Source organism: Haliotis asinina, chromosome 1 (assembly GCF_037392515.1).
Source record: "Haliotis asinina isolate JCU_RB_2024 chromosome 1, JCU_Hal_asi_v2, whole genome shotgun sequence".
NCBI classification, from domain to species: Eukaryota; Metazoa; Mollusca; class Gastropoda; order Lepetellida; family Haliotidae; genus Haliotis; species Haliotis asinina.
This window is the reverse complement of record NC_090280.1, coordinates 23,039,089-23,049,597: the sequence shown is the minus strand read 5'-3', so window position 1 is coordinate 23,049,597 and position 10,509 is coordinate 23,039,089. Positions and strand designations below refer to the sequence as shown.

The following is a 10,509-nucleotide window of genomic DNA, read 5'->3' as shown; positions in this document are numbered from 1 at the left end:
AGCTTGTACGCCATTTAACATTTTTGAAGAAACTCCTATCCTTCCCAAAATCATTCATGGTTGATCAAATCTACAATTAGAGCATAAACTTCCCACTTTTTTATACAAACCGTGAAATCACGGGAATAAATATGCATGTCAATGTACACTATCTCTCATCAAAATCCGGCCTTTAATTCCACGGGTTTGTCTTAGGCAATTGTCCAAAATGTACGACGTTTTTTCTAAATAGATACCTATTTTTTTCTAAAGATGCTTGAAATTATGAGATCGGAAAGAGTCACGACACAAACTGAAAGTCTGTAGATTCGTGACCTTACTATGGACGGCAGCTATAATACTAGGACACGCCATCAGCACACGAACAGTCTTTCCACGACTTGGTATGGCTGGCACGTTCCTTCCGTGCAATGCCTTTTATCCCCCGTCTACACCGCTAACGCCGACTGCAGCTGGAAGTGGGTGGCAGCGACGTGATTGGTAGAGAGTGCTGTCTTCTGATGAATGTTGGATCGGTCTGTTCAGAAACGGCGGCTGGTCTTTTCGATGTATCGTAGGGTCTTCAAGGAAAGAGACGTCTTGGTATAAGGCGGCATTTGAGGCGACAGAACAACTAAAACTGTACTTTTATCGTCGGACCTGTAGACCTCTGTAGTCCCCCTCTGTCCTCCTGTGGAATCCCTTTAATTTCTCATTTCAGTCAGTGAACTTCTTCCTTCTTCGGGTGAACCTTGCGAGTTAATGTCTTAACATGTGGCAGTTTTAGCACTTGGGACGTTATCGAGCCATTCCATGCCGGTTTGAGAAAATACAATAAAGGCAGGAAAGAAAAAGCAGAGTATACTGAAGTGCTCCTTGCCTAATTTCTGTGAGGTGATGAAAGTCTCACGGCTCTTACCAATAACAGAATTTTGGTCGGCCTAAAACTCAAACTGAAAACCTCATGTTTCACATTTGTCAGAAGAAACAGCACATACGGCATGAATAGTTTTCACTGCTACAAAATGTTTATAATAGCCAACTAACTATTCCAGTCGAATATTCCAAATAACCGCTTTATTCCCTCACAATATCTTCAAACTTGTAAACTGTATTTGTAAACTGTATTATAGGCAAACAGGCCGGCATAATGAATAAAACAATCTGTCTGACTAACGAAATCTGGTGACTCGCTGACCTAGTTGAGAAATACCATGGTATTCCGATTGAGCAGGTTGATGCTCATGCTATTGATCACTAGATTGTCTGGTCCAGGCTCGATTATATACAGAGCTCTGCGATATAGCTGCAATATTACCTACCAAAAGCAGTTTTGTGAATAATCTGTCATCAACGTTACTTGTCTGTCCATATGAATGTAAACACCTAATTAAAGGTTAAGACCTCGTAGGCATGTGTTAAATTTCAACCGGAAGTTACCGTTTTTTCTAGGGGAATATTATCCAGCGAAACTAAATATTTCATCTCTTGAAAACAATTGTTAAAGTGCGTGATGTGTCAGTATGAATTTACCACGCTTGTAGGTAGGTCTTTGGCTTGCATTCTGTTTTGGGGCTTACGTGCATGCGGCATGTACCTGTCAGCTTAAAAGAACATTAGTTGAATTACATGAGCTTTACATGACTTTTTATAAGTGACCAGTTTTCTCTAATAAAACATTATTCAGAGAAATTAGATAGTTTGACGCCTTAATTTCTGGTTTACATATCGTTTGCTTGCCTGTATAGGTGCCATGTATCTGTCAACTTGTAATATATTGAGAGGGCTTAAATAATGTGCTTGAATATTTATGTCAGCCTTGTTTTCATGAGTAATATTTGTTTTGAGTGCAGCTCTAGTCTCCATGACACCTGGATACCCATACACTGTTACACGTGTTGGTGAAGATGTTACCATGGCCATGAACCCAAACAATGTCAGCTTCTTATATTATGCATGGGTGAATGGTTCGGTATCTAAGAGACTGTTACTGGTCCAGTCCAAGTCACACCGTGTAGATGTACTCAACAGTAGTCGGCTACAGGACCAGGATCAGATACACCGAGGAGGACTCACCATCACAGACCTGACAACTGAGGTTTACCATCTACAATGTTATTGTACAGGACGATGGTACTTACTACTGTCAGGGAAACAATGGACAGGAAGTTACTGGATGTAGACATGTCCTCGTTGTAGCGCGTGAGTGGAGTTAACAGAACAGTATATAAGTAAATGAATGAGCCTAAACTAAAACGTAATTAACCGTACGTGTGTGTATGCGTGCGTGTGCTTTTTTGGAGTTAAAGATGGAAGTATACATGTGAAGATCAGGGCGGGAATTGGTCTTCATTACCCATTGCTTGTCGTAAAAGACGACTAAGGGGATCGGGTACTCAGGCTCTCTGACTTTGTTGACACATGTCATCGTATCCCAATTGCGTATATGTATGCTCATGGTGCTGATCATCGGATCGTCTGGTCCAGACTCGATTATTTACAGATCGCCGCCATATATAAGTGTTAACAGCAATGCAACCAACTACTCACTCGCAGTATTTTAGACTTGTCTGTGTAATATTTTGATATTTCGATGGATATTTCTTATACCTATTTTAATGGCAATTTATCAACTGTAACAATTGTGATATTAGTTGAAAATGTTTCCCAAAATAATTAAGGATTAGAGCTTGTTAATTTGTTTTTGATTCGAAAGTATATTTGAAGAGTGTTCGTAACTGTCTTTCTTCATTGTGATCTCCTTGAGCTCAGAGTGCCGCATATTTCTCATGCTTTATATTTTGAATTCCTAATCCCACCACAGCGTTTGTGTTCTCATTTGTTAAAGCAAATCTACCATCATGTATGTTTTTGTGTGATCAGCTGCTTTCGGAAAAAGAGTTACCAGTGTGAAAGTGTACCCTAACGTTTGTAAAGAATTCACTATTTTCACTCTCGTGCCACATGTATTTTGTCCATTTGTCCGGTTTATCATCATGTGTATTGCTGTTAGAATGTGTTTCAAAGAGCGATGTGGGGAGCTTGACTGTGCATGAGACGAGCAAGTGACATGAGTTAAATTGTATGATGAAGGGAAAAAGGGAGGAAGAACCTAACAAAGGCTACAGCACTGAGACTATTATAAGCAAAGCATATAAACTGGTCACATAATGTACCATTTATGGCATGAATGCCAAAAATGCAACATACTTCAGCAAGTTTTCATAGGAGGAGAATCGAACCTACCTATACTCAAACAGCCCTTGACTTTTCATTTCAAAGTGTCTTTTCACCAAGGTTTTGGCAACACTTCAGACAGAACGTAACTGTACTTGTAGACGCTGTATTAACTTTTTCAGATACAGAGTTTTCAATGTCATCTAGTTCTGTCCATATTGCAACACATTGACTCATTTTGGCTCGTGCTTAATCCATAAATCACCGATGTTATTGTCTGTAACGGTCATGTTGCAGTGCAGCACATACAGCTGTTTCCTTTATTCTTATTAGTCAAAAATACCTTTCAAACATGGTGATTCACTGTTTTAGAATTTTCCATTCTAACGCTTCTAAATCTCTTAATCCTTTGTGTATGCCAATCAATTCGGTAGGCCGGGTTTTGATTAATGTGGAGGCTCTTCATGGTAGAATCTTATTGTGTACTTTTGCACATATTTATTTATGTGATGATCCTCTGATGATGCATGTCAAGACTCATAACGAAAACAAGGAATTCCACAGCTATGCTCTGTGTGCCAAGGTTTGAAGTTGGAAGGTTTTGTTGATGGTGATGTACTGCTCGACAGTACAGTGATGTACATCAAGTGAAATCCTTCACCAAGTCTACCAAGAGTCGGTCACTGGGGAGAAGCTTTCTGAGAAACCACTGCATCGTGTATGGATTTACAACGTCTTTATTATTTACAACACGACGTTTCTGGGCTACTTCCTTCCCCTTCATCAGGTGAAGGACAGAATATGATCACAAGTATCGCAGGCATTTTGCATCGAGGTTTATAAGGAATATTTGTATATTCCTTGAGTTGTGTAGATTGAATATCTCTCTAAATAATTTCCCTGCTGTCAATAGGAACGAACCATTAAGACAAAAGTCATCAATATCGCCCGCAACTGTATGTCAGTGTTTTGGTGTGCATACGGCAGAGTGGAAGGCTTGTAAGGTTTTACAGTTTTGCTCCTAGAAAGAACACTATCACCAAAGTCAGCCGAGGTCGAAGTTGTTGCCATCTAAACGTCATAAATATTTTATTCAGAAATCCAAACCTAAAAGAAGGCATCACTATACCACCAGGTCTATCCATATGCCAAGTTTGGTGAAGTAATAGTGAACAGTTTTAAGGTTCTGTTCCAATTTCAGTGTCAAACATCTTGTCATGGAAACAAAGAAAAAAAACCCAGCCAACCAACCAAACAAACAAAGAAAAAATAACAAACAAATTTCACACACTGGTGCAACACCCGAAAGGCACATCTAGGAATCATGTTGAACATAGCGAACATGTGTACCACGTTTGATAAAGCAAACGTTTGGGTGATCTGCAAAGAACATGGAAACCTAGAAAGATTCATGTCCAGGTCTAATCCCCGAAAGGGATCAATTATGCTTGGCGTGTGTAACAAGTTCTACGAAGCTAGCATTTATAGTGTAGGAGATCTGCTCTGAACAAGTTGACATCCCCTTAATTACAGGCTAAGTCATTTCCAAACGGGGAAATATGAAACCATATCTGGGTCTAACCCCGAAAAAACTTGGGATCATGTTTGACATGTGTACCAAACTATCACAAATAGTTCAGGAGATCTGCTTCGCACAAAGTTTACGGAGGTACGGAACTCGTTTCTATATCCCTGGGATTTTCCCTCCCCCGCTGGTTTTCACTTGCTATCAAAATTTCGGAGTGGTGTTTCATTCTTCACATCAAAACGCCACCTGCCATATTCGTACTGCATTATATTTTGTATGTGTCTACGTGAGAGAGGAGAAAGACGTAACTGGTCAAATAGTAAATGTTTGATAGAGGGAATATTACTCTTGACAGTTCACGAGAGGGTGAATCTCGGCGTGAGTGGTTGGGTTGCAGTGGTGTTTGGGTAGAGAGGTGTATTCAAATTAAGCAGTCATGCTGTGGAGGAGGCGAAAATGTTTTTGTAAGCACTGAGATTTTAGCATTTAATACTCATTTGTTTGTCATGTCAGATTTGTAGACAGATCATCAATGTTTTAAATAGGTATCACTTGTAGCGATAGCCCGAGTCAAACACAGTACTTTTCAGCACAAGCAGTGAAAGTGATAGGTGATTGGTGAATCAGTGGGTGAATTTGTGAATTAATTTTTGAAAGGCTGAATCAGTGGGTGAGTGAGTGTGTGAAAAACGTTGGTGAGTCGGTGAGCGAGTGAGTGGGCGGGTAAATCAGTGAGCGAAGAAGGGTGCAAATAGGTAAGTCGGTGAGTGACTGGGTGTTTGGGTGAATGAGTGAGTGAGTGGGTGTTGAGTAAATGAGTGGGTGAGTGAGTGAATAGGTGGATGAGTGCGTGGATGAATCTGTTGGTGCGTGAGTAGTTGAATGGTGTGTGGATGATTGAATGAGTGAACCAGTCAGTCAGTGGTTGAATGAGTGGGTGATCACCAGAAATGGGCTTCACACATTGTATCCATGTGGGCGTTGATGGAGGACATATTCACAAAAAAACATATATTATTCACAGAGCAATATTGTAGCACAACGTAAGGTTCACTGGGAAATGTTTATAGGGAAATATTGTCCAGTGAAACTACATCATGTGACGCATTATATCAGAAACTGCATCTGTCAGTTTCTGCTCACCGTAGTAGTGACATTGTTTCTGGGTTTCATTGTGTCCGTAGCACTATATGGGTTTGGTATGTATGTGTCTTCAAAAAGTGAAAAATATATTGAATCTCTTATTTAAGCTGCTTTTCAGTTTAATGTTTCGCAACGTCTAACGTGTCAACGTATGTAGAATCACTAAGTTCTGATTCTAATTACCTTTTCGTAGACAGCTCTAGTCTCCATGACAACTGGATACCCACGCACTGTTACACGCGTTGATGAAGATGTTACCATGACCATGAACCCACAGAATGTCAGCTTTGTGTATTATGTATGGGTGAATGGTTCGGTATCTGTGAGACTGTTACTGGTTTACCCCTTGTCACACCGTGTAGTGGTACTCAGCAGGACCAGGATCAGATACACCGGGGAGGACTCACCATCACAGGCCGGACAGCTGAGGTTTACCATCTACAATGTTATTGTACAGGACGCTGGTACTTACTACTGTCAGGGAAGCAATGGACAGGATGTTACTGGATGTAGACAGGCCCTCGTTGTAGCACGTGAGTACTGAGTGGAGTTAACAGAACGGTATATAAGTAAAAGGATACGCCTACATTAAAACGTAATTAAGGATATATAAAGACGTGCGTGTGTGCGTGCGTGCGTGCGTGCGTGTGCATGCGTGCGCTTGCAAGCCTACTCACAGATCCGGGGTAGAATTGATCTTCATTACCCCTTGCTTGTCGTAAGAGGCGACTAACGGGATTGGGTAGTCAGATCCGCTGACTTGGTTGACGCATGTCATCGTATCCCAATTGCATAGATGTATGCTCATGATGTTGATCACCGGGTTGTCTGGTCCAGACTCGATTATTTACAGACCGCCGCCATATATATGGAAGGTTGTTAAGTGCAGTGTTAAAACAACAGTCCAACCAACCACTTACTCGCAGTATATCCGAATCCACCTGTCTTATTAATCCCGAGCGCCATTCAGTGTAACATGCTCTATTTGTACAGATGACATCGAAGACGAATGTCATGTTGTTTTAAGATGTCCACTATATGATGATATCAGACGTGAGCTAATGGAACGCTGTGATACACTAGACAACTTCTCTGAACGCCAGGAGCGTGCTAGTTTTATACTTTCAGATCCTGTGATATGTCAAATAAACTATCTGTCTGTAACAGCACCCAGCATATCTAACGTCATTTTTGCGACGCACCTTGGGATCAATCCAGCCAACCCCCTCTCTCCGGGCAAAAGATTTATTCATTTGACCGGGGGGGGGAAGTAGTTGTGTCGTACATGTACTTTTAATCAACAAACCGGTTAGGAGTATTAACGTGTCGATGGAGTTTATTTAATTGACAATAAAGGCGAATACTTAATAAATAAAAGTGTCAGAGCATTTACTTTATTCAGTTTATTATGTCTCAGTGGATTCATATTGTAAAACATTTTTTACAGAGAGGCCAACCACACATTTAGTAAAACCATGTTTATTGGCACTGGTGTTAAAGTCTCGGATCATCTGTTACATTTTTCACAGAGAAGCCAGCCACACCTACTATCACCGGCCCTACCTCACCTGTATCAGGTGAGAATGTCACCCTCAGAATGCTCCTCCTCCCGGAGTCTACCCCCGGACCATCCCCCACTGACCATGACCTACATCTGGAGGAGGGACATGACCCTTCTAGAATCTGGTGATGAGTCTCCTACAGGTGGAGATGACCTGACAATAACCCACGTCAGCAGAGAGAACCAGGGAGACACCTACAGTTGCCAGGCTGTGGAGGAGGGGCTGGAGTCTGACTGGAGTCACGGACATGTACTGGATGTCCTTTGTGAGTAAGAACCTACCTTTGTTTACGGTACAGGAACCTCGCATATCTATGCAACTTAGCATACAACTTACATAGAACCGTTTTGTCCTGAATTATTATTATGATAGTACCTTTGTGGTTCTGATAGGACTTAATGACAGCTACATACTAATGTGTCCATTTATACAGCTCCAAACTCCACACCAGGTATACTCATAGCGCTAACAAAAAGGCATTACTGGTGTCCGTTGATATAGAACTTTCGGAAGAGAACACAGCCAGAATCTGTGGTGAAGGCTTTCAGCTTCAAAGGCAAGCGGTGTCAGGTGTTATGTCCAATATACACGAACACTTTAAAATTATGTAATGTCATTGTTTCTCACCTGGACATATATTTTAAATGAGCAAAAAACGGGCACGGACCACTCAGCTGAAATACAAAAGATCAACACAAAACCAACAATACATAATATGTACTGAATCAGATGAAAGTGTCAATTTATGTTCATCAGGCTTGCATATTTAAAGTAGCGGTAAATATGCAGATTTCAGAGAATGTAGATGCACGGTGACAAAGGTCAAAACAAGGTTATGCAAAACATCAGGAAAATACGGAAGACAGGAGACTCAATACCAACCACGGGGCTAAAAGTTCACGACATTTCAAGCAAACATTGCTGAGAGGTGGGCGTTCACTAAACGAAGGGGGTTTTAACTGGTTACCTTATAACTGATATTTCAGCCTTGATCGTGTTTCAACATGATGATTTCATATATACTCTTCCAAAAAGTAGGGGAACTGTACCTTCAATGTACGATTGTCGAAATTGGGAGATATATGGGATTGAATCATTGTTGATACAATAATAATGGATGTTTTGAGAATGCATCACCACATGGATTTCATTCAAAACAAAGTTGTTCGTTGAGTTAACCCCCTTGTTAGGTGATTGAAGTATGTCATGAAAATTTCAGGTTTACAATTTTCAGTCAGTAGTGTGTGATTTGACCCTGAAAACCCTGATCATGCACAGATGCAAGAAAATTATCGGAAAAAATAGTCTACAGTGATTTAAAGACCTGCCTGAGTACCCGTAAAGGTCCCGGGGTAGAATAGGCCTTCAGCAACCCATGCTTGCCATAAAAGGCGACTATGCTTGTCGTAAGAGGCGACTAACGGAATGGGGTGGTCAGGCTTGGTTGACACATGTCATCGGTTCCCATTTGCGCAGATCGATGCTCATGTTATTGATCACTGGATTGTCTGCTCCAGGCTCGATTATTTACAGACCGCTGTTATATAGCTGAAATATTGCTGAGTACGGCGTAAAACTTAACTTATTCACTCACTCACTCACTCATGGGGCTTTTGTCCTCAAAGGCGCTTCTTTTTAAAATAGTGACAATATTGGGTTTACAATTAAGAATACGGTAAAATGCATGAAACGTTGACGATATCTGGTACAGGCACTGATCTTTAGAGATATAATCGTAAGGGTATCAGATGAGATGTACATGAACGTCAAGGTAATATATGAATCGAATTGTCAACGTTGGTCAGGCGGAGCATACAAATGACAATATCGGACGTGTACACACAAAATACAGTTGACTGTAGATTCCAGTTGTTAACAAAATCACAGTTGAGCGGCTATCCAGCTCGAACAAACAAAACATTGGACGTTTTCCCTGCTGCGGTCGCGGTCGACCATCCAGTCGGAATACCTGACTGATACGTACACGTATATATGACTTAGAGGAACAAAAGCAGAATGTGCGCCATGTGTCGTCGTTTGCATTTGAATGAAACAGTAAGATCTTTGAAACTTGGAGTATTATATTGGTGAGCCTAGACTCGACAAGGCTAGCAGATGTAGATGTGATCAACACTAAAAGTAGAATTGGCATGAGTAAAAAATAAAACCTAACCAACTTCAAAAGTCTAAACCGAGAGTTGATGAAAAAATAATTCCAGTGAAATTGATATACAGTGGTATTGGTATGATAGAAGAAAATATCAAGTTATTATAACAAATTCTTATTTCTGATTATCTCACCTGCTTTGCAGATGGACCTTGGCAGATACAGTTTGACGACACAAAGGACAAGCTGGAGGTAGAAGAAGTGAAACCTGTGACAGTGAGATGTTCTGCTGACTGTAACCCTGCCTGCACTGTAACCTGGTGGGACACATCCAGACAGATGGCGATTACAGGACACAGGAAGGCTGTGTTGTCTGTACCAGCTGTAGATATGTCTGTGTCTGGACAGTACACGTGTCACGTCAACAACAGCCATGGGAATGCATCACGCAGCCTGACTCTAGAGATCTTCAGTAAGGCCTCCACAGATTCCGGAAACATGCTTTGTGACAGAATATGTAAAATTCAAGATTATATTTGAATGAGATATGTAATAAAGTTTTTACTCCCTTCAAATGGATGCAATGACAGTAGCACTGCCAACTTGACCGTTATTATTGGATCCCGCTATGAAATGGATCGATGGGTGCTGTATCGTGAACGCAACTGGTTGCATTGCAGTTGGAAAGTGTTATTTCTGATGAACATCGCAAGGGTCAAGTCATGAACCTAATTAAAATCTTCTTAAGAGGGGTGATGTTCCTGGGTTATAAGTGATATGAAACTCCACTCATTTACTCACTCACTCATACCCACCAATTTACCCGCGCACACCCTCACCCATACCCACCCACTCAGATTCGCAGATTCGGGGTGGCCCTGGTTATATTTGTAATCCTGGTATAAATTATATCTCTGGTATTTTGTAATCACATCATGTACCTTAAATAAAGCAACATATCTGGAAATCTTATTGTGATATTCAGGTGAGGCAATTTCCCATTTCTACTGGCC

The 10,509-nt window shown here is 41.0% G+C and overlaps 1 pseudogene; it reads left to right on the top strand.

Annotated features, from left to right (window-relative positions):
* Positions 1–6,086: 6,086 nt before the first annotated feature.
* Positions 6,087–10,036, top strand: LOC137261368 (cell adhesion molecule 4-like; annotated as a pseudogene).
* The last annotated feature ends 473 nt before the right edge of the window (positions 10,037–10,509 follow it).